At 40.2% G+C, this 26,438-nt stretch overlaps 1 protein-coding gene and 1 long non-coding RNA gene across 6 annotated transcripts in view; one reads left to right on the top strand and one right to left on the bottom strand.

Annotated features, from left to right (window-relative positions):
• Positions 1-7,994: 7,994 nt before the first annotated feature.
• Positions 7,995-25,837, bottom strand: LOC125937278 (uncharacterized). The gene is made up of 3 exons (XR_007462338.1): positions 18,861-25,837; positions 16,098-16,174; positions 7,995-11,727 (listed from the first exon to the last, which is right to left on the bottom strand). It is a non-coding gene; the product is annotated as an uncharacterized LOC125937278 (long non-coding RNA).
• Positions 18,378-26,438, top strand: part of SLC8A1 (solute carrier family 8 member A1) — a 381,275-nt gene continuing 373,214 nt past the window's right edge. For all 5 annotated transcript variants that reach the window (XM_049651871.1, XM_049651875.1, XM_049651874.1 and 2 more), the window contains exon 1: positions 18,378-18,579. The gene's annotated coding sequence lies outside the window, so the exon portion shown is untranslated. The remainder of the gene's footprint in view (positions 18,580-26,438) is intronic.

The following is a 26,438-nucleotide window of genomic DNA, read 5'->3' on the forward strand; positions in this document are numbered from 1 at the left end:
CTTCTCAGAAGAAACAGAGGCAAGGCTAACCAAAAGAGACTACAATAGGAAGCTCATTTAAAAATACTAAACCGGGGGCGCCTGGGTGGCGCAGTCGGTTAAGCGTCCGACTTCAGCCAGGTCACGATCTCGCGGTCCGTGAGTTCGAGCCCCGCGTCAGGCTCTGGGCTGATGGCTCGGAGCCTGGAGCCTGTTTCCAATTCTGTGTCTCCCTCTCTGTCTGCCCCTCCCCCGTTCATGCTCTGTCTCTCTCTGTCCCAAAAATAAATAAAAAATGTTGAAAAAAATTTAAAAATAAAAATACTAAACCGTACTGGCAGAGAAAATCAACACTTCATCCCCAGATGCTAAGAACACATGACAAGTTATGACCAACAATACAGTACCAGGAACAGAAGGAAAGAAGACAGTGTTAGGAGGCCCAATATGCTTATTGACATTTGTATGCCTCACTCTAAAGGGAAGAGGATGAGGTAAAATACAACGAACGTGTTTCCAGCGTGCAATCACAGCAATCACAAAGTAGCACGAGCCCAGGGAAACTTCTTACATGTCACTTAATTCTGCATATTAAATTAATCATGAAATAGTAGCTACTTCCTGGCAACGATAACTATTGGTCACGAGCTGTCCTGTTGTTACCTCAAATAATTTTCAGTACATTTCACAAGGTGATTACTATTTCATGCCTTCCCACCGTCATCTGCAGATTGGAAAATAGAGACGCCGAGAGGCAAATCACCAAGTGTACTGAGTCTAATGCATTATTTGTTTGCTCTTTATTTATTATCCTTTCTTCCCCTTGGAATCAAAGATTTGCCTGGATTTAATAATTAACCATAGAAGACTGCACTTTTTCTTCTAAAAAAATATTTTTTTATTTATTTTTGAGACAGAGACAGAGCATGAGTGGGGGAGGGGCAGAGAGAGAGGGAGACACGGAATCCAAAGAAGGCTCCAGGCCCTGAGCTGTCTGCACAGAGCCTGACGTAGGGCTTGAACTCACAGACTGTAAGATCATGACCTGAGCTGAAGTCGGATGCTTAACCGACTAGCCACCCAGGCACCCCTGCACTTTTTCTCTTAATGAACAAATCATAAAGGCAAAAATTGAAAAAAAAAATCTATTTCTATCTCCTTGGTTTCAACTAAGTAAAAACTGAGGGACTTCTATGGCCCACACTAAATTCTTCTTATAGCCAGAAAATTCATAAAAATAAAATTCTCAGTGGAAAGAAGCAGGTTTCTAAATTAATAATAGAAGTAGTTATAATTATTATTAAGGGGATCTTCTTTTATTAGGAGAAATGAAACAGCAGTATATTTATTCAATTAATATGTGTGTTACAGAATTATTTTAGAATCCACGTTTATTTGGAAAAAAGTATAACGCCTTTAACAAAAATACTTTTATTTTGCAGTAAGTATAAAAATAAAAATGTAAATGAGTAGTTTATGTAATTTCTAATGCTAAAATAGCACTGAACTGTATCACTGGTGGTATTGACAATCTTAATTAAGAAGTCAATTAATGATAATGTTAACAAATCTGGCCAATTTTTTGAGTCAGACTGACACTACTCAAGACACAAGTCTAACTGATGTTCCCTCAATAAGATGCAGAGTTGAATCTGTAAAGGAACATCTGATGCCAGTGATAAAATTAAGGTCAAGGACTTGGCAAAATATGTTATACACTGTAATAGATGTTCCCAGATGAAATCACATTTCTATTAAAAACTATACAGATGCTCAGTTGATAGAACCTAGAATCTCAGAACCGTAGAACCAGAAGGGATTTTTAGAGACTAGCCATTCCCATCATCTTAAAGTTGAGGACGCTGGGGCTTCTGGGTGGCTCAGTCGTTTGAGCGACCAACTCTTGATCTCAGCTCAGGTCGTGACCTCACGGCTGGTGAGTTTGAGCCCCGTGTGGAGCTCTGCGCTGACTGTGTAGAGCCTGCTTGGGACTCTCTCTCTCCCTCTCTCTCTGCCCCTCACTCACTCATGTGCGCGTGTGCTCTCTCAAAATAAATAAATAAACTTAAAAAAATAAAATAAAACAAAGTTGAGGAAACTGACACACAAAGCATTTAAGTGATGAGCACGAGGTCCCACGGTTGGTTATGTGTCCAGACTAGCGCTCAAGCCCTTTCTATGATTCCAGGTTGTCTGTAACTATGAAAAATGAAGGGACGTTTTTAATATTTTAGTTAAAAACATATTTAGGGTGAATTATATTGTGTGGTGAGACTAGAGACAGGAATATCAACCCAGACCATTGTATCTTTTGGATCTTCCCTGATTCTTGCGCTTGGATATTTACTCTTACGTTACACAGTAAATTGTATTTACCCTTAAATTACGCTTCTATTTCCCCCTGGAGTACAAATCCCAAGGAATGCTACCTTGTTCCAGGCCTTAGGAAGATGCCAAACTAATATTAAATCTGCAACACATTTTTTTCAATTTCAGTAGTACTATTAAAGATCAGCAAATACTAGCACCATACTAGTGTGTGGGTGGTACCTAATGCAGATGATGGGTAAACACTTTCTCAGTTGTTCTTTCACAAGATTTAATATTATCCAGAGTTTGGGTGCTCAGAGTAAACTTCGGTGAATCGCAAAAGATGTGGCCACAAATGGGCAAATACCTAACACTACCAAAATAAGAAGCACTGTAGTGAACGTCACATGCTTTTTCTTTCATAGAGAAATCAAGTGGACAGTGACACAACGCACGTAGAGAAAAAGCATGTAATTCTGAGATACATACAACTTCTCACTTGTGAATTGGTAAGACCTTATCATAGAGGGGAAATGTGAGTTCTGTTATAATCTCTTTCATCACAGCAGGAGGGATTCCGACCCCAGCTCTTCACGGACCAACTGGGATAGATTTTGTAGAGGAGAGACGCCAATAAAATGAGGAGAATGAGCCTAACTTTAATCCCAATAACAAAGATGCAAAGCTAATGATCTCTTTCCATTCTAGCCAGTGGCAGAACTGGCTATTGTGGCCAATAACCTAGAATTTAGCATGGACTCCTTACTTGTACCCATGCCCCGCCTCAAAAAAAAAAAAAAAAATCACCTTTATCAAGACTACATCTCACTATCTTAAATTCACTTCAGTTGTTCTCACATGTATGGGTTTCAGAATCCCCTGGGGAAACTATTGGTACAAACACAAAGGCCCATGAGCCCTCCTACATCAAGGGGCCTGGGCCTCTGTGGGCTTTATTAGCCATCCACACGATTATGGCATGCAACAAATGTGAGAAACACTACTTTAGGGTATGCTCTTAATTTTCCTCTCCCAGATAATTGCACTCGCTTCTTAATTGTTCTGCCCGACTCCAGCTTCTTTCTGTACCAATCCACTCTTCAGCCAGTCAACAAACCTGAAAAAGTCCAAACTTAAAAAAAAAAAAAAATGGCTGCTAATCACACTTGAGAGTAAGTCCAGATTTGTTATGCACTCAACACCCTTCAAGATTCGACTCTTGTAGGGGCGCCTGGGTGGCCCAGTCGGTTCAGCATCCGACTTCGGCTCAGGTCATGATCTCGCAGTCCGTGAGTTCGAGCCCTGTGTCGGACTCTGTGCTGACGGCTCAGAGCCTGGAGCCTGCTTTGGTTTCTGTGTCTCCCTCTCTGCCCCTCCCCTGCTCATGCTCTCTCTCTGTCTCAAAAATAAATAAAATCATTAAAAAATTTTTTTAAAAAATATTTGACTCTTGTAGTCTTCTCCAGCTTGATTTATCATCACTCCCCCTTAGGTGAGCAGTGCCTTCCCGGAGTCCAGGTCATTTACCATCATTCACATACTCATTCAAAAATTATTTATTGAGCTCTTAGCATAAGCACAACGCTGGAGCTAATACTGTGGATAAGGTGGTGAAGAAATAGAAATCATACCAGTTCTCAAAAGGTGAAAAATAGGCAAGTGAACATACTTAACTTCATTAGAATTTTAATAGATGCTCAAAAGAGTAGGAGGTTGTTACAAAAGCATATATGATGGGGGCCTCACCTAGTCTGCGGCTTTTCAGAGGTAGCTCCCTCAAGCAAGGTATTTTTCAGCTAATGCTTGAAGTTTTTATAGAAATCAAAAGATAAATGGCAAGAGGTGCAGAGGGGCCTTTAAACATAGGGAACAGAAAGTGCAAAGGTCCAGTGGTGAGAGGAGAACATTTTCAAGGAACTAAAAGATGGTCATACAGTGGTACATCCTATTTGTGGGGAGACTTTCCAAGATCTCCAGTGGATGCTTGAAAGTGCAGCTGTACTAACCCTATATATAATATGTTTTTTTCCTACGATACATACCTATGAGGAAGTTTAATTTATAAAGTAGGCACAGTAAGAGATGAACAACTCCTAATAGCCAATAATAAATAGAACAATTATAACAAGGTACTGTAATAAAGGTTATGTGCATGGGGTCTCGGTCAAAATACCTTACTCTGCTCTACTCACCATTCTTTTTCTCTTGATGACGGGAGATGATAAAGTGACTCTTTTACTATGATTTGCAATATTGAAAAATCCATGACCTAGAAGTGTAAAACAAAATGGAATTCAACCTATCCAATATCAAGAGAAAGATCTTTCATATTAACACACATAACGACTATTGATCTCCAGAGAACCTATGTGTCAGGGATTAGAGGCTAACCGATCTCATCATGTCATACTATCAAATCTGTACGTGGAAGACGCTGTAATCCACAACCTTCTGGAAATGAGCCTGCGATGCAAAGAGGAGGTAACAGACCCTACCTGACACAGACAGAAAGTGGGAAGCCTGGAGCTCACGCTCAGGTCTCGGGCTCTATGGTTCTCATTCACCCCTTAGCGTGCTGTGAGCCTAATGAAACAATGGAGCTGTATTTGGGGCTGAAGAAGTGGATGATGATCTCCACATTCAGATACAAGAGTACTAATGGGAATTTACTCTCTTTTCTAATTAATTGAGAAAAACATGTCAGAAGAGATGGAAATTTTGAGTTAATTGGTTCAGGGAAATGAGATAACTTGATTGAGCAAGAGTACGGGATAGCCAGTAGATGTTTATTAGAGAGGGAAATGAGCCTCACCTAGAGTCCTGGGGAGAGTCCTGGCAGGCTGGGCCTGAAAAGCATGGTTTCCGCAGAAGGGAAAGAGTGGAGACGAGATTGCAAAAGGAGATACTCAGCCATGAGAAACTGTTTGTGGCAACGTGTGCTTTGCAAGTCTGCCTTCCTGGCAAACTTGAGTTTATCATCCATCTATCTCCTTGCTTTATTAACTCATTCACTTTCTTCTTTAATTCCAAAAGCAGATCTGATTGTTTGCTACATAACTTGCGCGCCTCTAGGTGCTGGCCACATAAAGACATAGTGGCACACCCTTTTTTAGAGTTGTTTTGTTTTTTTTAAGTATATTCAATTGCGGAGCCCAACGTGGGGCTTGAACTCACTGAGATCAAGACCTGAGCTGAGATCAATAGTCAAGCCCTTACCTGACTGAGCCACCCAGGTGGCCCTTCCCTCATAGAGTTTTACATCCAGGGGACAGCACAGAACCATAAACCAGAAAGTGTAATCTTATATGACAGGTGCTAAAATAGCTGTTGAGGGTGATTTGGAGACACGGCGGGCGGGGGGAATATTTAGAAGTCAGAAGGAGTATTTTTCAAGAACTCAGTCTTGAAGAATGGGAATTAAATGGGTAGAAGAGATTTAAAAGGTTTTAAGTAAACGGGTGCCTAGGTGGCTCAGTCAGTTAAGCGTCCGACTCCTGGTTTCTGCTCAGGTCACGATCTCGCGGGTTGTGAGTTTAAGCCCTACATCAGGCTCTGCACTACAGTGCAATACCTGCTTGGGATTCTCTCTCTCCCTCCCTCTCTCTGCTCCTCCCCTGCTCATGCTCGCTCTCTCACTCTCTCTCTCTCTCTCTCTCTCTCTCAAAATAAATAAATAAAACTTAAAAAAAAATAAAAATGTTTTCAGTGAAGAGAATGATACCTGGGAAATTCTTGAGGACAGAGGTAAAGAGTTTGATAGGACCAGAGCAGAAGATGCTTACGGGCTTGAAATGGAAGATGAGACAAAAGAAACAGGCAGGTGCCATGTCACATGAAGGAGCTTGGATAGCAAGCTGGGGATTTTGAGAGAAACCACAAAGCTCTGGGAAGCCACCAAAAGATTTAAATCAGCAGAGTGATAAAATCAGATACAAGCCTAGTAAAGATCATATTGGATGCAATGTGAGAAGAAGACAGGAGGAAGTCCAGGCAGGAGGCATGGAGACCGGTTGGAAGGCTGGTCCCAAACCTGAGTGATTGGGCAAATGGTTATGGATGTGGGAACACAGGACAAGCGGTAGACTGGATTAGAGAAAACGAGTTTCTCTCCCAATTATTTTCCCACAAATTCCCATCATCTCTTCTTTAACATATTAATAAGGAGAAGGAAAAATATATATATAATTGGTAAAGAATGGATTTGGTTATTCTTGTGCTTATTTTCTGGCCCTAATCTGAATGTAAGCTTCCAGGGGACTGCGTTTGTTGTAAATCCACAGATGCAGGAGACCTGAACTCAGAGGGACCCTGGCAGGCAATGTTCTCACCCCGTTCCCTCCAGTCTCCACTCCTCAAGATTTCAAAATATAGGAAGGCACTTCTTCACAGTGACTTCATGATGATCTTGGATGGGTAAAAACCTAAGCCTCTGTCAGGAATAAATGAACTCATTAAGAATATGGTTTTTACTTCGGTGCACTTACCTTTTGCCAAGTAGTGTCTGTTACGCCCAGATTCACATTAGCAGACAGCATGAAGGAGAGAAAAGCAAAGCATCCACCACTTTGGAATGGATTTCTTACCTTCTTCACTGCGGATAAGGGGCATTATTGATCTGATTCGGCTAGGTCAATTAGCAGAGCAAACAGATTCCTAGACTGGAGAAAAAGCTAAATGACTTTTGTCCTTGACCTAGAAAAATTACCGGGGCAACCAGAACTTCCGTTTCTATGTCTCCTAAATGAGCCTGGTAAGTGGTATACTATCCAAAAGAGTGAGTCTCGAGCCCAGTAGATTTTGATGTGGTTTGGGAACCACTGCTCCATGTATAAAGATCGTAGGGAGCTTTTGAAAGCGGATATATTTTATCTGGGCTCCCTCCCTCAGAACGGGATAAGCACAGTCTGTGAAAAATAATGTGAGATTCAAGCAAAATGTAAAAATATCTCCATAAATGAATGTTAGTGATTTCAGGAAACTATAATGCTGCTGTAATAAATAATGCTCGGTAACAAAAATATTTGGTTATTTCATAGTATTATTTGCATGAGGAAAGAGCATTAATTATAGCACTTTCGTTTTCTTCTTGTATAGCAAGCGGGAGTCTCTGGTAGCAAACATAAGAAGCCAACTCTATAATCTAAGGAGAAAATAAAACTTGTGGAAGGTCACGGGGGTGACTCATGGGAATGAAAGGTAAGGTGAGAACAAAGCCTAGAAGACTAGAAACATTGGACTCTAGGGACGTGGGTAGCAGGAACCAACAGAAGTCTCCAAAGGGGGCAGTTGGAAAAAGTAAAATTCTTATCAAAGCCAGTGCTGTTAAAAATGATGTTCAGGGAGTAACGAGCCAGCAGGAAAAGGAGCGATGTTCAAGAAGAAGAAAACGTGCTTTGGAACTTCTGAGAAGCAGTCATTCAAAATGCATAGACTTTAGTTCTTCAGTTAGTGTTGATCCCTTGATGAATTATACTCATTTAAACCTGGAAAGAGCCCAGCAAATATTCTATATAAAGAACATACCTTAGAAGAAGACAGCATGAGGAATAATAATAATGTTTTAAACCTGGCGGTGCTACCCTGATTCCAGCAAAGTAATGAAAGAACAAAAAACAAAGAGGAAAAAAAAAAGAAACAGGTTGAGTTGTGCGATGATAAACTTACGAAGGGCTCACAAGTCACACTAGGTCGGGGAGGTGGGGGGCAGTGAGGAGAAGGAGGTGGAAGACGAGGAGGAGGAAGAAACCTACCTTTTAAGTGGTAAAATAAAACTTAATTTTGGCAAAATTTATAATGAACTAAAATTTAGTTCCTTTCAATGTGTGTCAAATTTTCTTAAAATAAATGCCCTTACAGGGCCATGAATGATATCCTGCCCCACCCAATGGATAATTTGACTTAACGGCTGTTTAGTTCAACAACATTTTCAGACAATAATTCACATCACACTTTAGTGTTCATTGTCACCGAATTGAATCCAGAAGTCTTGATGATATGATGATAGAGTTTATAGGACTAATTGTATGAAATGAAGCGTGTCATTTTCCTAACACCACAGTAAGAAGAGTCTCTTTCCTTGTGAGACCTCGCGCTCAGTCTTACACTTATTAACCTTGTAAGTTTAGGCAGTCATTCTGACCTTTTTACGTTTCAATCTCATCATACAAAAGGAGACTATTACCTTATTACCAACCCTGCTTATCTCATAGGATTGTGAAGTACCTGGGGCACAAAGATTGACGGTAAAATCACTTTGCAGATTCTACAGCACCTTATGAATGCAAGGGTTAATTGTAGATACTTTGACGTATTACTTAGTAGTAAGCTTCAGGAAAAGAATTGTAATGTTTTGGATTTCTTGACTAGAGGCCGTAAAAGCAACAGTCAGAGAATTCACGTACATCACAACCTTTTGAAGCAACATTTCACAAGCCAAAACAGCTTTCTGTTTGTTTGTTCTGAGACAGAGAGAGTGTGAGCAGGGGAGAGGCAGAGAGGCAGAGGAAGAGAGAGAATCTTAATCTCCGCACTGAGTGTGGAGCCCTGTGCGGGGCTCGACCTCATGACCATGATATCATGACCTGAGCCTAAATCAATAGTCAGACACTTGACCCACTGAGCCACCCAGGTGCCCCCAAAACAACTGTTTTGAAGAGTTAACTTCAAGGTGCTAAATTTATGTCGTAACCCTTAAAAAGAAGTCATTTATGTCTGTGATATATGTGTCTCTATACGCCATTTCCTTTTGAAGGCCAGTGTGAAACATCACTAAAAAAGGCTGCACTTGCAACACCACCTTTGACATGACGGCGCATGAGCATAATTAATATTGCATACAAATGCCGTCTCTAAGTATTAGATAGCGAGCTCACTGCCGAATTGTTCTGAAAATGATAGGGTCCGCTTCTTTTAGGTTAAATCACTGAGAATTTTTTTAATTGCCCTTTAATAGAAATCATACGATATTTTTAGCCTAGAGAAAACAGAGTCTGTGGGAACCACCTTCTCCCACCCATGTCTTGGCAGTGGGAACTGGTGTCTCAGATCAAGACTATTTACTGATCCCCATGGTAACAATGTGCTCTTTCTTGCATAAATCCTAATATCATAAGGACCTAATGGCTCTTTAGTATGGCATCTCAACCCCAAAATAACTATGCTGATGTGAAATATAAATGCTCTAAATAGAACATTTTTTTAAATTAAAAGTTAAAAACCATTGCTATGATGCTAGAAAGTTTGATGTAGCCTTTTCAGTAGAAAACGAACATTTTGGAATGAACCCTCTGCCATTTCTGAGTATGGACGCTGGGCCTTCAAAGAAGTGATTGAGTTGGGCCTTTTAATTTGTTACTTGGCAGAGGGTCATGCGGGCAGGAGCAATTTTGGGGTTGGGGCTCTGAATAATGTCCCCATGCCCATGCAGCAACAGTCCGTGAAGACACTGCCCGGGTGCACGGGCTGCCGGGGTTTAGAGGTCATTACCCTCTTGTTTTCCAGGCTTAACAAGAAATTAAATCCCTAAAAGCTTCATCTACCCTGAGACCTGCTTACTCCGAGGTTGCTAAATATATTAAAGCACACTGGCTAAGATTTCAAACAACAAGAAAGATTAATCTCTTTGGGATCCTCAGAAGAAAAATGCTGTACGAATACCAACAAATGGTATACTCTATTTTATCTCCTGGTCAGACCTGACACCTTTAAGCCTCCAGGATTACACGCCCGTTTTAATAAAAGTAGTGCTCTACGGAATGGACTTCCTTCCATACGACGACATTATAATTTTGTTCGAGAGAGTGTAGGTGGTGGTGGAGATAATTCTATTTTTCCTTTGACAGCTTCCCCTCCGATGTTTCAAATGCATTACTGTTTTCAAGGGCTTCATGGAACAAATAAAGTCACTTGGCATTTTCACGAAGAGGAGCGTTTCGATACTCTGGACCCAAAGATTGTACTCCAAATAATGTGCTTCTTCCCTTGGCATTATAAAAGCAACCAGATGAAAAAGAGGGTTGCACAGCTGAGTGTAGAAAGCAGAGAAGAGCTACAGCAAGGGTAAAGGCTGCCCAGGCTCCAGGTTGACTCCCCGGGTTTTAAAATAAGTGTTTTTTTTTGTTTGTTCTTGTTTTTGTGTTTTTAACTGGAAGCGTCTAATGAGAATGCTAGCTGGGAAAGATCGGGTGAAGGAACAAGTGAATGTTAATCCCCACCGAGGTCAGGAACTTTATTTTATCCACGTTTGTATTCCATGTGGTGATTGGCCCATCAAGGCCTTACACAGATATAGGCACGAAGGAAAGAAGAGAAAGATTTATGAACCATCAAATGGCCATTTTTGTAATACAAACAGGAGAAAGATTTTTATTTTAAAAAGTGCTATTATTAAGATATCCTCCACAAAGCATAAGTTTGGGGAATATTTCTTACGTAGTTACGTCTCTGTCTTTATGTGTCTGTGATATATCTGTGTGTGATACATGAAGTATGACTATAAATAATGAGGCATAACGAAACACATATTTTGAACAATATATCTGTGTTGAGTGGAGTTGAATTCAATCAGGTTATGCTGAAGTAGTATTGAAATTCAATACCAAATGTCGCGATTATAGATTGTTCAACAGAAAATATTTATTGAGCCGCTTCTACGGTCTGTATCGATAAAATAACAACACTCTTAGGGACCGGGAAGAATGAAATCACTTCGCCCATAGTCATACAACTCCAGAAAGCAGAGAACAACTTGGCTGGCTCTTGAGGCAATGCCCACCCAAGACCATTTAAAGTTGAGGCATTCTTACCTGTCCGTTATACAATTTGACTTTGGAATATATTGTTTCTTTTTTCCTGAAGGAGCCTTTTGGTCATTGTAATTTCAAATCATGATGGCTCAGAAGCTGTCCTTAATAAGAATAAACTGAAGAACTTTTTACCTCCTCCACGGATAGTATCGGCGTCTACGGATGTAGTGTGACTGCGGCAGCAGAAAAAGACGTGACACGAGACAGTTCTCAATGAGTTCAGACCTGGAGCCACTATTGATTGTGTTTGCACTTATTCTCAGCTGCAATCACTCAGTCTCACAGTTGGACAACACCTCTCGTCCAAAATAAACCTTCCATTCTTGATTGCTCGGTATCAGGCAGCTGCCATTTCCAGCTGTTTCTTGATCAGAACACATTGCTTTAACATTTGCCTCTTTATGTGCTTGAAGCAAATGAACAAGCCCAGGAATATTTGGAGACATTTTATGACACATACCAGTGTTATTTGACTCTGCAACAAGTTAAAAACAGATCACAATGACTAATGCCGACACGGAAGAACGGTTGTTTCCACTTACCTGTGTCTGTGGATAAGAAATATGTTGAGTTTTTTGGACCAGAGAGTCTCTCCTTCCATCATGGTTAAAACTGCACATGCAGGATGAAAAGACTGGAGAAAAGCAGAATGATTTACTGAACTTGTTGCCTTCAGAAAGCAATCTCATTAAAGTAGCTTGTAGGTAGTCCGAAAGTATCTCAAATAAAATAAGCTCCATTTTGGAGAAATATATGTCTTCGTGTAATGTCTGTGCATTTTTCTAAACACTCATCATGCCTTTTTCCTACGTTAATGCATAGCGTAGATGACATATACAATATTTTATGGGCGTAGACGGCTGTGTGAGCCTCTGGGCACGGTTACTTTGTAAGAAATGCTTAGTAACATGCAGTTTTGCAAAGTCTTTCAACTTGTCTTTGAACCAATGGCCAAGTGTGTTTGGAGAAATGCTTCCCTGCCTTCACAGCCTCATAGTTCTCTGCTTTACCCCTCAGTTCTTCCAAATCAGTCTCGTTCCAACTAAGCCTGACGAGATGCCTCCTCCTTCATCAGTGCCTTTAAATCACCTTCTCCTGCAAAAATCACTAGGGTCCAGCTGCGGTGTTGAGAGAGAATGCTATGGCATTCCAACATTTTCTCTCTACTCCGGTGTCCAACAATTGCAGTGAAAATAACTTGTAAGCAATTTCTTCCCTTCAATCCCTTCAAGCTCTCCCTATACCTCAATGAAATACATGCAAAACCAAACCAAAACAAAAAAACTTCTTCATTATATTTTACATTAGCATAATGTCTCTGCCTGTTCTCTAGTGATAAGCCCAGGGATGTGATCAAGCTTACCTAGGCTGTCTACACAGGAAGATAGAATACACTTTAAATGATACACTATTACAATTAGTGAATCCTTTTAAACACTGATTTTTTTTTTTTATATATAGTCAGTGTCTGGTGACAAAAAAAATCCTAATAACAGGAAAATCTGAGTAGATTAATGTCCTTAATATTATCTTAAATTTATTTATTTAGAAATATTACTCTAGGAATTTATTTAGTAATAGAACACCGTATTAGATACTATAAATAGATTATACAGTATATAATGGGCTCAGTTCCTGAAGTCAGGAATATTCTAATCCACTTACAAAGGAGAATCTACAGTTTGTTTTTTTTTTAATTTTTTTTAATGTTTATTTATTTTTGAGACAGAGAGAGACAGAGCATGAGCAGGGAAGGGGCAGAGAGAGGGAGACACAGAATGTGAAGCAGGCTCCAGGCTCTGAGCTGTCATCACAGAGCCCGACACGGGGCTCGAACTCACAAACTGTGAGATCATGACCTGAGCCAAAGTCGGACGCTTAACCGACTGAGCCACCCAGGCGCCCCTGAGAATCTACAGTTTCAATAGAGAGCAAAAATAATTGAATACTGTTGATTATTCTTTGCTTTGTTTTTAAAATGTTTTTAAAATAGGACTAAACTCACAAGTAACTATGACTATACCATTTCTCTTGCTTTCTTCTACAGGGAGGTCCTTACATTCACATAAAGTCAAAAGAGTATCATTGGACAACTATGAAGGGTTTGAGACCTTAAATCCCAGAAGGAATACGAGACCAGTTTGGGCTTTCTATTCTGTTGTTCAGGTGTTAATCATTGGAAGCACCCCCAAACACCCCTCAAAAATCTGTTTGCAAATAGTTTTTTAAAAATGATCCTTGCAGGAGGGCCTGGGTGGCTCAGTTGGTTAATCATTCAACTTCGGTTCAGGTCATGATCTCACAGTTTGTAGGTTCGAGCCCCGCATCAGGCTCTGTGCTGACAGCTCAGAGCCTGGAGCCTGCTTCGGTTCCTCTCTCTCTCTCTCTCTCTCTGACATTCTGACATCCCGCTCACATTCTGTCTCTCTCTCTCAAAAATAAAAATAAATGAACATTAAAAAAATGTTTCTTGCAGATCATGGGACATGAGTTCCAAAGCAGAGGAAGAGGGCTCATCATTTGCAAATGGCATAGAAGAACAAAATCAAACCCTGTGAAGAGCAAAAAGGAGATGAATTTACCCAAGATCATCTCCCTGGATGCCGCCAGCTCGGTTAGAGCTAAATCATTGTTGATGACTTGAAAGCACCAGATCACGTAATCTGACATATGAGGATATACACCACAAATAATCAAATATTTTAAAAATGAAAACATCAAATGAATTAAATATCCTTATTATATTAGAGCTATTAGAATTACTTAAGAGACAGGGGCACCTGGGTGGCTCAGTCGGTTGAGCATCCGACTTTGGCTCAGGCCATGATCTCACGGTTTAAGGTTCGAGCCCTGCGTCAGGCTCTGTCCTGACAGTTCAGAGCCTGGAGCCTGCTTCAGATTCTGTGTCTCCCTCTGTCTCTGTTCCTCCCCCACTTTTGCTCTGTCTCTTTCTCTCTCAAAAATAAATAAATATTTTAAAAACTTTTTGAAAAAAGAATTAAGAGATCTTCTAGAAGCAATCTCTGATGTTAAGCACAATGGTTCTGCATTTTCAAAGCCCTGGGAAGAATTTAAAATACAAGTGATCGTATAAGCATGCAGACAAATTTTTAAAGTAGCTAAAGCCCCAACACTTCATTCTGAGGTGTGATTATATACTTCTACACCCCTCCTCCTCTTCCTTCTTCCCTTCTAACACATTAAATTTAATAGTGAACCTAGAAAGCAAGATGTCCCTTTAGGAGCAAAGAAGACATTAAGAATTTTCTTGCAGAGTTGGGGCACCTGGGTGGCTCAGTTGGTTAAGCATCTGACTTCAGCTCAGGTCATGATCTCATGGTTTGTGGGTTCGAGGCCCGCATGGGGCTCTCTGCTGTCAGCAGCAAGCCCGCTTCGGATCCTCTGTCTCCCTCTCTCTCTACGCCTCCCCTGGTCATGCTCCTCCCCCCTTTCAAAATAAATACATAAGCTTTAAAAAAGAAGAATTTTCTTGCAGAGAGTGCCAAGTAGGAACCCACCCACCCGCTTTTCTTTGTAAACGTTTGCTTTCAAGATTCCTGTAGCATTCTATTACCATCAAAACTCATCAAGAAGGAAAATTAAGTCTCATAAAAAAAAAATCGCAACTTTGATTGTGTCATAACGCCTCCACTTAATATACCCCAAACCAACATGCTAAGCCTGTCACTCAAGGTCTTTTGGGTTTCCTCCATCCCAAGCCTCAGCCCAGGTGGACTCCTCACAGTTAGTCAAACAGATTCTGTACCATATTGCCTCTTGGCTTTGACTCAACTTTGTCCACCTGGAATTCCTGCCTTCTTATCTACCATTTGTTCACTCAGGAACTCGGGACCTTTGTACTTGGTCCTTGGTCTGTGCCTGAATCTGTGCCTGTCTCAGTTCTAACCCTGCTTCAAGAGTGAGGAGTCTAATTCCAAGCCATGCACTTATTCCATGAAATCTTTCTTTCTCTCTCTGATCAAGAATAATTTATTGATCTATCCATTCCATCATTTATTTAGTTAAATATTGTATTGAATGCCTATTGTAGGCTAAGTCCTAATAATACGAGTGCAGGTGAAATCTGTTCCCTGACTTTGTGGAACTTGAAGCTGAATTGAAAAAGCAAAAGGGTGAAATAGCAGTTACCCTAGAGTTATAGCGTGGGAAGGCAGAGTTGTACAACGTGTGCTCCAGATCCTAAACCGCACTGGAAAGACCAGCATCCTCCCGGAGGAAAGAGCAGCTGATCCGAGACTTGAAGTTCAAGGAGAGTTAGCTAAACACAGAAGACAATGACGAATGTTCTGCGCAGAAAGAAAAGGCGCAGGAAAATAGCATAAGAAATGTGAGGAAAACCGCGGCTTTCTACGTAGTCAGGCTGTGCATGCAGTACAGGTCACTGGAGGTGGCTTCAATGAAAGGACCTGGGTGGGTGAGTGACCAGAGACGAGATTAAGATGTGAATTGTAATTGGGGCACCTGGGGGGGCTCAGTCAGTTAAGCCTCCGACTCTTGGTGTCGGCTCAGGTCATGATCTCACGGCTTCAGGGGTTTGATCCCTGCATCAGGCTCTGTGCTGATAGTGTGGAGCCCGCTTGGGATTCTCTCTCTCCCTCTCTCTCTCTCTCTTTCTCTCTTTCTGCTCCTCCCACTGTCTCTGTGTCTCTCAAAATAAATAAATAAAAACTTTTTAAAAAAATATGTGAATTGCAAGTAAATTTTAAAACATCCCTGAGAACTAAGTTAAGCAATTTATATTTTATCCTAAACGTTTTGGGGAAGGATTGAAAAGTGTGGAGTGGGGAGTGGAAAAATCAGAATTGGAGTCTGAATGTTACCATCATCCACCCAAACACCCGCATCTGAAAAAAAATTAAAAGTCCACTTTCTGTATGAATTATGGTTTTATTTTTCTCAAAGACCAGGAAGTCCGGGGTGGGCAACTCGGTGAGGCTGTCAATACCTGAAGTTCTTTCTGCCTGTCTGGCCCAGCTTCCTTACCTCATAGGCCTTTGTCCTCTCCCTTGTCCCCTCCGGGTCACCACATAGGGGCTGCAGTTTCAGTCTCCAGGTTCATTCTGTGGGAGGGAAATAGGTGGGAGGGGTAGAGGGACAAGCGGGGCAAAGCTGACCCTGTCCCTTTTTACCAGATAAAGACACACTTTCCTGAAGTCTCACCCAGGAGACTCCTATTTATGCCTATTTGACCAGAACGTGTGTTACACGGTTGTCCCTGGCTGCAAGGGGCGGTGAAAAAACAAAGTTCCCCTTTAGGAATTCTAAAGTAGAAAAAGGCAAGGGAAGAGAGGGCACTGAATGGTCCCTCTACCGAGGGCACAGCCGCCATCTGCTGGGTCCGCCACTGAGCTACATACGGTCAGCTTTTTAAATACCGTGTCTTAAAAAGTAACCAATTAACTAAATATCATATCTTCATTTACCTCAGATACATTATTTTTATATAGAATATATATTTTTATACAGATAACACATTATTATGCCTACGTATAATGTGTAGATACTATACAACATAAAATGCACTAACAAATGGAATCTATATATACATTTATGTCAGATTGAAAATATATAGATAATAATAACATAAAATGTATTACGATATAGACTCTACACACACACAAACACACACATATGTCTGATTGAAGGGAGGGAGGGGAAGGTTTGAATGTCATAATATTTTGAATTTTTTTTTTAACGTTTATTTATTTTTGAGACAGAGAGAGACAGAGCATGAACGGGGGAGGGTCACAGAGAGAGGGAGACACAGAATCTGAAACAGGCTCCAGGCTCTGAGCTGTCGGCACAGAGCCCCCCGCGGGGCTCGAACTCACGGACCGCGAGATCGTGACCTGAGCCGAAGTCGGACGCTTAACCGACCAAGCCACCCGGGCGCCCCCTTTTTTTTTTTTTTTAATTTTTTTTTTTTGAATGTCATAATATTTTGAATGAAAAAAATAATTGCCCCTCCTTGCTCTGGCCTTAGTGCTTTGCACAGAGATTACTCAAATCCAGAATTCCTCCAACTTGCCATTAGTACAGCTATTTTGTACCCTTCCCTCTTTTACACAAATTTTAAAATGTACGCAAAGGAGAGAGGATAATAGAATGAGTCCCCCAGCGACCAGTCAACCACCCGCAACAATGATCCTTTTGCCAATCTTGTGTCATCCATCCTTCTCCTTTTCCTCTGGAAGGCTTTAAGCAAACTTGTTCCATTTCAGTACACAAAAATGAATTATCTCTGCATACCTCAAATTTATTTTTTCTTCTTCAGATAAGAGAGTCTATAGGAATTTTAACAGGACTGGGAAAAAAAGGCTAATGGAAAAATGTTATTCGGGAATTCTCTCACATACGTGAGCACGTGCACACACACGCACGCGCGTCCCAACAGACTGAAAAAAAGAGAGAAATTTTGAAAGAGAGAAGCCGAATTTTCAGGAACTGGAAGGTTAAGTGGAGTTTCCACAGCCCCCTGGGGGAGGACCTCTCCCCTAGAGCTTTATTAGCCGCAGCCAGATTTCTCCTTCCCTACCCTTCAAATTCAGGTCCAGGTTATGTGTCATTTAAAGCATCGCTGACAGTTAATAAGTGTAGCAATTAGTCTTCTGGTCGAGTTTACATTCTTTAACACTATAAAAAAAGTTTTCTGAATCTCGAACTGTATGCTAGATGGTGGATTAGTAGGAATTGCCACAAAGTCCTAAATGAGAAGCTGTGTCCGGAAGAACCTGGCCTCTCCTTCTGTCTTGAAGACTTTGATCACTCTGACCTTCCGTTGCTACCTTATCCTTTAAGACAAATAATTCAGAGTGTTCACGGCTCGTCTTAACTAAATAAGTACATTAAGTATGTATGTATTCATTCATGTACAAATTCACGTCCATTTGTCCAGACATTCATTTATACATTTCACCATTCACTCAACATTTTGCAGGTCCTGTACATATCTTATCGCTAAAATCTTTAAGGATGAAGACCAGACCGTGGTAAGGAGTTATAATTGTGCCTCTGTTTTCATAAGCTAAGCAAACCCACATCCTAAAAGCTCTACGTGGGAATCAGGGGAAAAGTGATTGTTCCCTAAACGTCCGGGGAGTAGAAATGCCAATCTGAAAGCGTATTTCCAAAAAGGCACAGTGGCAGGACGGCGGGGTGGGAAACGGGCCTGGCTGGAAGGATCTCTATATGTGTATTTTTATCGTCCATGTGTTGGATGAAGCAGAGAGCTGCCAGATAGCTTCTTTTCCACAGCTTGGAGTTACTGTTGGGAACAGATCCATGTATGGAAGCGAAAGCCGAAAGGCACAGATAAGCAGAGATCCAGCTATGCAAACCATGTTTAGAGACACTTAAAGGACAAGCATCTCAGGTCCTCTCTTTCTGGTAAATTCGGAGCAGCCATCATACGGGGTCTTTTCTCACATCCAGCCCATGCGGACCGAGCAGCCCAGACTTGACGGAGGTAGGTGCAGGGCTTTTGTGATGAAACTTATCTAAAGGAGCATTCATGAATATTCCTTCCTGAGCTCTTGATGTCCTTTAAGGGAAGCTGCCAAATGATATTTTGGAAAAAAAAAAAAAAAAAGACAGGAAGAAAGAAAGAAAGAAAGATTTGGGTTGGGGCTGGTGACTGAGAGGTATTTAACAGCTCTGCCTTCACAAGACAAGGCAGCTTGGTTACAGAGGGAAAGCGACAGCACGGAATTCCTGCCAAATCTAATCCCTTTGTCCGGGGTCACTTACCCTTTGGATTTTTGCGGATAGGAGTCTTCCCGGATATTGCCAGCACCTTTGGAATGAGCCACAGCTTGCCATGCGTTCTGATGCCGTGTATTTTAGGCTGGGGTAGGTAGGATTTGCCCTTTTCTTCGCCTGCTCCTCTGAAGCCAGCAGAAACTCACACGTGGGGCTACTTCTTCCTTAGACATGGAAGGGCTGCTCATAAACGACATTATTATTTTTGGCAGGGGAAGTCATTTTTGCAGTGTTTCTCAGCAGATCGGAGGTTGATTACATCCTGTTCAAAGATTCTTGGGTTGCTTTCACAAACACGGGTCTTGCGCAAGTGGCAATTGCTGAAGCCAGCTGAAGCGTTGGATGGTTGTCAGTGCCTCTAGCGTTTTTCTTTCTTTTGCATTAATGACTGGAAACAGGAACTTGAGGGGACACTTCCCCAAAGATGCTTGCAGCTGTCAGGGATGTGTTGGGAATAGTAGGTTGTGGCAGAGTCACAAAAGCCGTACGTCTCAGGAGTCCAAAGTAAAAGTATAAACGTGAAGACAAGAACAATAGTAGCATCTCTATGACTCTAGTCCATTTTCTGAAATACTGGCTAACTCTGCCAAATCTTATCGGTCACACTTTGAAATGTGACTCTAGCTAATTACCAAATTGTAACAATTAGACCATTAAAGCAGTTCTTTGAGAGTTGCTGGCAAAATCTGTGAACTCTTGCCAAACACTTTAATGAAATCAAGGGACAAATTTACTGGTCACACATGTAAAATGTGTGGGTTTTTCCAAAATTGAATTAAAGTAATTTTTCCACAAGAAAATGAAACGTAAATCCAGAATTTCTCTGGTTGAGAATAATGTGTCTCTATTTCAAGCAAGATTTGAACTCTCGTTCTTTAGGCTTTCAATCTTGTCATAGAGCAGGAGAGGAAAAAAAGAAAGAAAAAATTGGATGTGACTTTTCCTTTCCTTTCCTGATGGCAAAATGATTAATAAACAAGTGAAGGAAAATAATAAAAATGGCTTGTAATACTGACCAGGGAGATGTTCTTTGGATAAATTAGAGAGTGGGAAAAGCAATTCGCTTAGGGGTTGCAGATAAGATGACTCTAGTGATGGAGTGATTTCTCTCAAATTGTGAATATTCCATAATACCAAAAAAAGTGGCAGAGAAGGAGAAAACAGGGTTCTAGTCCCATAATAAAACTTCATCATTGTTAAAATAATTATAATACTAAAGCATGGATGTTTTCATCAAATTATTCCTTTTCATATCTATTCTCCCTGACGGCACATGAAATTAACAACACATTCAAGCTTACCCTCTACAGATCTCTAAAATAGGCTATTTTATTCACCTAAAAATACTAATATTCTGATACTGAGAGAGAGAGAGAGGCAGGCGATAAACTTTGCCTTCTTTTTTTACACTAACACACACAAGGCGTTGTAACTTTCGCTGAAGTGGAATGGGCCTACAAAAGGGTGGCTTTAAAATACTGAATTAAACACTACATACCAAGCAGCTTTTCCAAAGGAACAGTACAGCAGGAGTCTGGGCAATTTTCAATAAGCAAAGGGTTATTGTAAGTTATGTCACTGGTATTTGTGACCAGATGCAATGCATCTATGATGTCATTGACTGTTTTCTCATATGCTTACTGCCAAGTACATTTCAAGTATTCATTCCTCATGAGAAATGTCTGTTCCTGTTAGTCTTTAGTAAGGAGATTTAAGAAGTGCAATATCAGTAATAAAGAGTGACTTATTGCTATTTTTTAAATAGTATGTAAAGATCCGTGAAAAAAAATGACAAATACTCAAACTACTTGGCCTTTTGACTATGACTTCTTAAGCACTCAGTGATGACTATACATGTAGACAATCTTGGGGAGGTCATGACCTGAAGGAAATTCATGGCGACCAAGAGTGATAAAGAAGTTGAAATGTATCCTAAGAACACAGAGCACAGATTTGAGGCTCCTGTGTATATGACGGTGCCAGACGGGATAGCTCCTGGGCCAGGTCACTCGGGCTCCAATGAGCAGGAAGAGCAAGTCTTTTAGGGGCTTTGATGGGGAACAACTTCCCTGAACATTGAGGGCGGAGTTTGTATGAAAGTGAGAGGAGAGGTTTACTTCTCCAGAGGTATGAAAAAGGATTTTGATCCACAGGAAAGGACATTAAGTTTCAAGGAAATGATAGCATTGGGCTACTTTTTAAAAATCCCCTTGGGGGAAAAAAGACAGAGAGGGAAACAAACCCTAAGAGACTCTTTATGACAGAGAACAAACTGAGGCTTGATGGAGGGAGGGGGGTGGGGGACGGGCAAAATGGTGGACCGGCATTAAGGAGGGCACTTGTTATGATGAGCATTGGCTGTTATATGTAAGTGATGAATCACTGAATTCTACTCCTGAAACCAATATTATACTATATGTGAACTAACTAGAAATTAAATAAAAATTAGAAGAAAAAATTAAGAAAAAAATAAAAATCTCCTTGGGAACTTTAAACGAAATAAAAATCTCTCCGATGATTAAAAATTGTGGGACATTGAGTGGTCTCGGACAGACCACTGACGATTTCAAGAACCTTAAAGATGACAGCAAGCATGAGACTAGGGAACAAATCTGAAGACCAGAGAGGCTATATACTTTCTCCAAGGTTAATCAATGGATTAATCTTTCTCCAATGGTTAATCAATGGGTTCCCCAGAACCCAGATAATTTGGTTTTCTGATCAGAGCTAATCTGCCCATGCTGCTCTTCTTTCAATTTCTTAAGCTTAAAGTTACATATTTTCAAGTGTCACGGCAAGGTATTAGAAGAATTCCGTGACCAAAGAATTTTGAAGGTAGTTTTAAGGCTTATAAAGTAATGAAGGGAACAGATCTCTGTGGCACTTAGTGCTGCTGTGGAGAAAATGGCCTTTCCTACCTTGCTGACTTCTCCCCATGCTTCTCACCTCTAACTGCACCTGAGAATCACTTAGGAGGAGTAGTGTCCACACTGCGCTCCAGATGAACTACATATGCTCATGGGGCCCAGGCAAGGGTAGTTCACTTTTTAAATGTACCCAATGAAATGTAAAGCCACAACCAGGATCAAGAACCACTTCGTTTTTGAAATAAAAAAAGCGGTAACCACTTTAATTGATCTCGACAGGCAAGTTAACAGAACCACAGCTGAAGATCAAAACTGAACTCTTGCCCAAAGAGATGATTTCTTTGAAAGCTTTACCGATGTAATCTTTGCTGACAAGGAGATCCTCTTTACAGGTTTCAGCATATTTTTTTTTTAATTTTTTTTAACTTTTTATTTATTTTTGAGACAGAGACAGAACATGAACGGGGGAGGGGCAGAGAGAGAGGGAGACACAGAATCGGAAGCAGGCTCCAGGCTCTGAGCCATCAGCCCAGAGCCCGACGCGGGGCTCGAACTCACGGACCGCGAGATCATGACCTGAGCTGAAGTCGGCCGCTTAACCGACTGAGCCACCCAGGCACCCCAGGTTTCAGCATATTTAAAAAGAAGTTTTCTCTATACAAAGGATTGATATGGATCTATGTGATATCTCTCATACTTCTTTAGCCTGAAATTTACGTGTGCTAGCCACAATTATAGAAACGTTAAAAAATATGTATATGTGACGTTATGGTTCTGAATTATAGACGGTAAATGACATTTTATACTATTTTAGCGAGTAGCAAACAGCCATCTTGAAAGGGCTTGTTAATTTTGGATAGCAACAGTTTTCTCGGGAATAGGCAAATCTTTGCCTTTTTTGCCTTTTGCCTTTCTAAGTGGCAAGAATTCTGGAAAGAGAGTGAGTGATTTTATGCGGGAGATCTATTCGTTTATCACATATCAAAATACATGAATGAGAAACTAATGGTAGCCAAAATATGATGAGGATATGTAGGGCCACAAGAGACTCCTTCCATTTAAGGTGGGAAACGAAGACTGGGCTGCCCAACCCTGCAAGGAAAGAGTCTGGGCCAAATGCAAGTAAATACAACTTAAAGATCTTAGATAAAGAAGATTATTCAAGATAGTGGGTGGAAGCAACGATCAGAGTTCTGACTGCTGATGGTAGGTGGGATCAGACAATCTGAGTTTCATCCTGGCTCTTCAATGTACATCATGGCTGTGTGACCTTGGGCAGGTAACATCATCTTTGTAGGCCTCCATTTCCTTCACTATAAATTTTGGATAGTAACAGCATAACCACATGGAAGGGATTAAGTGGCAGAATGCGCACAAGGTATTTAGCTTCGTGGCCAGTAAATGGTGGTACCATCTTTGAAAGCAATATTAAAGACAAATCAGTCTCTTGAGGAAGTCTCTGAAACTAGGAATATTACACAGAAGAGTGATCACATTTCAAGGAGCGTATAGATGAATTCTTAAATGCCTCTCAAGTCAGTTTTTAAAATCAACCCAGCACTAAAACTGAGCCTTTGGGAAGCACTGATTAAATACTCTTTCATCGGTTGAGTATGTGCCCATTGAATCCCTTTCCTACTCTAAATTATACCATGAAGGTGAGCCTTGAAACTGTCATTTAAGATATCAAAAATAAAGACATAAATACAGATATATATTCACTCATGAATAGTAAGAGACATACAAAAAAAAGCAATTTCAAAAATGAGCTCGTATCATCATGGCTGAGAAGTGCATCAGTTAACATTTCTTGAATCATTTTCCGAGCAAGGTGTGTTTTAGGTAGAAATAGAAGACTTCATTGAATAGTTGCTCAATGAAGAGTAATGTATTACATTCCGATCAGTAATAATTTATAATAGTAATTATCAGTCTAGGCCTTCAGTCTGCCCAGCAGCTTACCCCCTGAGAGATAAGATGTGATCATTTATGAAATGACATTATTGATTGCAAGCTATTCTTGAATTTCATTTAAAGAAATATAATTTTAACAAACTATTTCTAACTTTCAACTAATTTTACCACTGTTTTACCCATATGGATACAATACATGCAATGACATAAAAAGGTTTGGTTTTGGTTTTGGTTTTGGTTGAATCTCCAAATTCTAGATTCAGACAAATCTATTAACTACCAATCATGCATCTTATCGCCATGCTGGGCAAATTCTCTAGTAACTACCTTGGCATGTGTTGCGCTCTATTATTTTCCAAGCATGCTTCCAAGCAAGTCGCATATATTAACTTATTAATTCTGATCATTGCTCTACAAGATAAGCAGCCATTTCACAGAAAAAGAGTGAGGCACAGAAAGGTTGCATAATATGCCCAAGGTCACACAGCAAGTAAACAGAAGAGGCAGGGTTTGAAGCCTGTGCTTAACCTCCGTGTTCTAACTGTCTCACAATTGTTTCCTGGCCTTTTAAAAATGGAAACAAATAAATGAATGAGTGAAAAAATTAATGTCAAAAAATATTCAGTATAGTGTCTGATAAAAAAAGCAAGCCATGTTATTCTTCTCAGATTACTGTTCATTTAGTTTAATGTTTAATGAGTAAGCTAACCATTGGAAATAGTGCTTCTGAAAAGAAAGTGTAATAAGAAATAAGATTTATTTACTTTTATTTATTAAGGTCAAGTATACATTAAATAATATTTCATATCCCTGAATAAGAAATAACATTGACTGTTCTTTATAAACTAACGTTTCCAAATTGTTGACTGGCTATTTTTCAGACCTAGAGGATAAATTATTATTTTGTGACTATATTCCATCTTCTTCCCTCCTCTCTTCATCACATTATGTTTCAATAAGTAGGCGGCAAAATTTTTATATCCTTCCCCCCATCCTTCACTGTGACGTAGCAAAGATGAGCTAGACACAAATTAAAAAATGAGATAAGAATCATTCAAATGAAAGTTAGTATTGTATTCAGGGACCCAGTTCACATGCATGTTAAATGGCATTTAAATTCCAGTTCATAAACCTAAAATGAAGAATGAGAGCTGCACTTGGCATTCAAGTTGCATTTAGATCAGGCTTATGAGCACGGGACCTTCAGGAATTCAGCATGTAACATTGCACAATTATGTATTAGTTTTATGAAGATTATAATGAAACATATTTTAATTATGGCAATACAAATTATACACAAGTTGGCCACTTATTATTGATTGATTGATTGATTGATTTTGCACAGAGCATGTAATGAAAACTTTTTTCCCCTTTTTATCATGCTTGTGCAGAGGAATAGAGGTCAAATCCACGTTCTACCACTCTATTTTTATTCTATCACATAGGCAAGACCATTTCTTATTGTTTCCCTGGAGATGATTTTGCTACTATTAATTTAAATATTCTTTTGCCTTAAAAGATAAATTTCTACTGTGATGCAGGTAGGGGAAAGGGAAAGCAAATAAGATTAGAGACAAAAAATGGGGCCTCTGCAGGCCCCATAAACTATAAGCCCTAATAGTTTACATTTTTTAAACTATCAAGAGTCAACAACCATATGAACAACAGACAGCCATAATAACCCATTAAATTAAATCACATGACTTCCTGAGCAACTCAGAGTGTTGACAAACAAAAACAAAAACACCGTATACTAAAAACCAGACCCCAAACGTTTCACGATTAAGAGACTACATTTAAGTAATACTATATACTTAGCTTAAGTTCAATCCATGGGTCCCAAAGCCAAAATTTAGGCCCATGCTGTCTTTGGAACACAGACAAAATAAATAATATAGAGAATATATGTCCCAAAGCTCATTTTTTCCCTTCAATAATCTATATGAATGTATTAGGATAATGTGTAAAGGTCATGAAGGCCATCTTTGCTGCTTCATGGTGAAGAGCTTGGCTTAGGGTAAAGACTAAAACTAAAACTAAAAGAGCTTGGTTTAGGGTAAAGAGTGGGAAGATAGAAAAATTTCCTTTGATACTTTGATGCCCTGGTTGTATCATCAAAACCTGTACCACTCACTGCATCCATAGGGGGATCAAAGATTCTCTCTCTCTCTCTCTCTCTCTCACTGTTTTATTTTATTTTATTTTAGCTTATTTATTTATTTATTTATTTAGAGAGTGAGAGAGAGAGAACGTGAGCATGATTAGCAGGGGAGGGGCAGAGACAGAAGGAGAGAGAGAATCCCAAGCAGCCTCTGTGCTGTCAGTGCAGAGCCCTGTGTGGGGTTTGAACTCACAAACTGTGAGATCGTGACCTGAGCTGAAATCAAGAGTCAGATGTTTAACCCACTGAGCCACTCAGATGCCTCTTAAACCTTTTTATTTTAAAATAGGATATTAGACACATCTTTACAATTTGCCTAACCAAAAGGCCCAAGGCTTAAGTGTTTTTCTCAAAATAAATGGGAAGTCACTCACCAAAGATAAAGTCTTAGCAACACGAAGAAACTGCGACCACACCTTGTCCTGGCTGGAACCATAGGTCAGAGGGCCCAGGACCCCTCAGACCAGCAGTCTCTACAGAGGAAAATTTCTCAGCACAGAGTCCCAGTGGGGATGCTACTATGACATGAGGAAAGCCAAAACTACTAGAGCTCCCGTGGATAATATATTCTTATTATTAAGATTCGGTCAGGTCCACCTGTATGCTGTAGGAGATGGGGCCACA

The sequence above is a fragment of the Panthera uncia genome (assembly GCF_023721935.1).
Source record: "Panthera uncia isolate 11264 chromosome A3 unlocalized genomic scaffold, Puncia_PCG_1.0 HiC_scaffold_12, whole genome shotgun sequence".
Classification (NCBI taxonomy): Eukaryota; Metazoa; Chordata; class Mammalia; order Carnivora; family Felidae; genus Panthera; species Panthera uncia.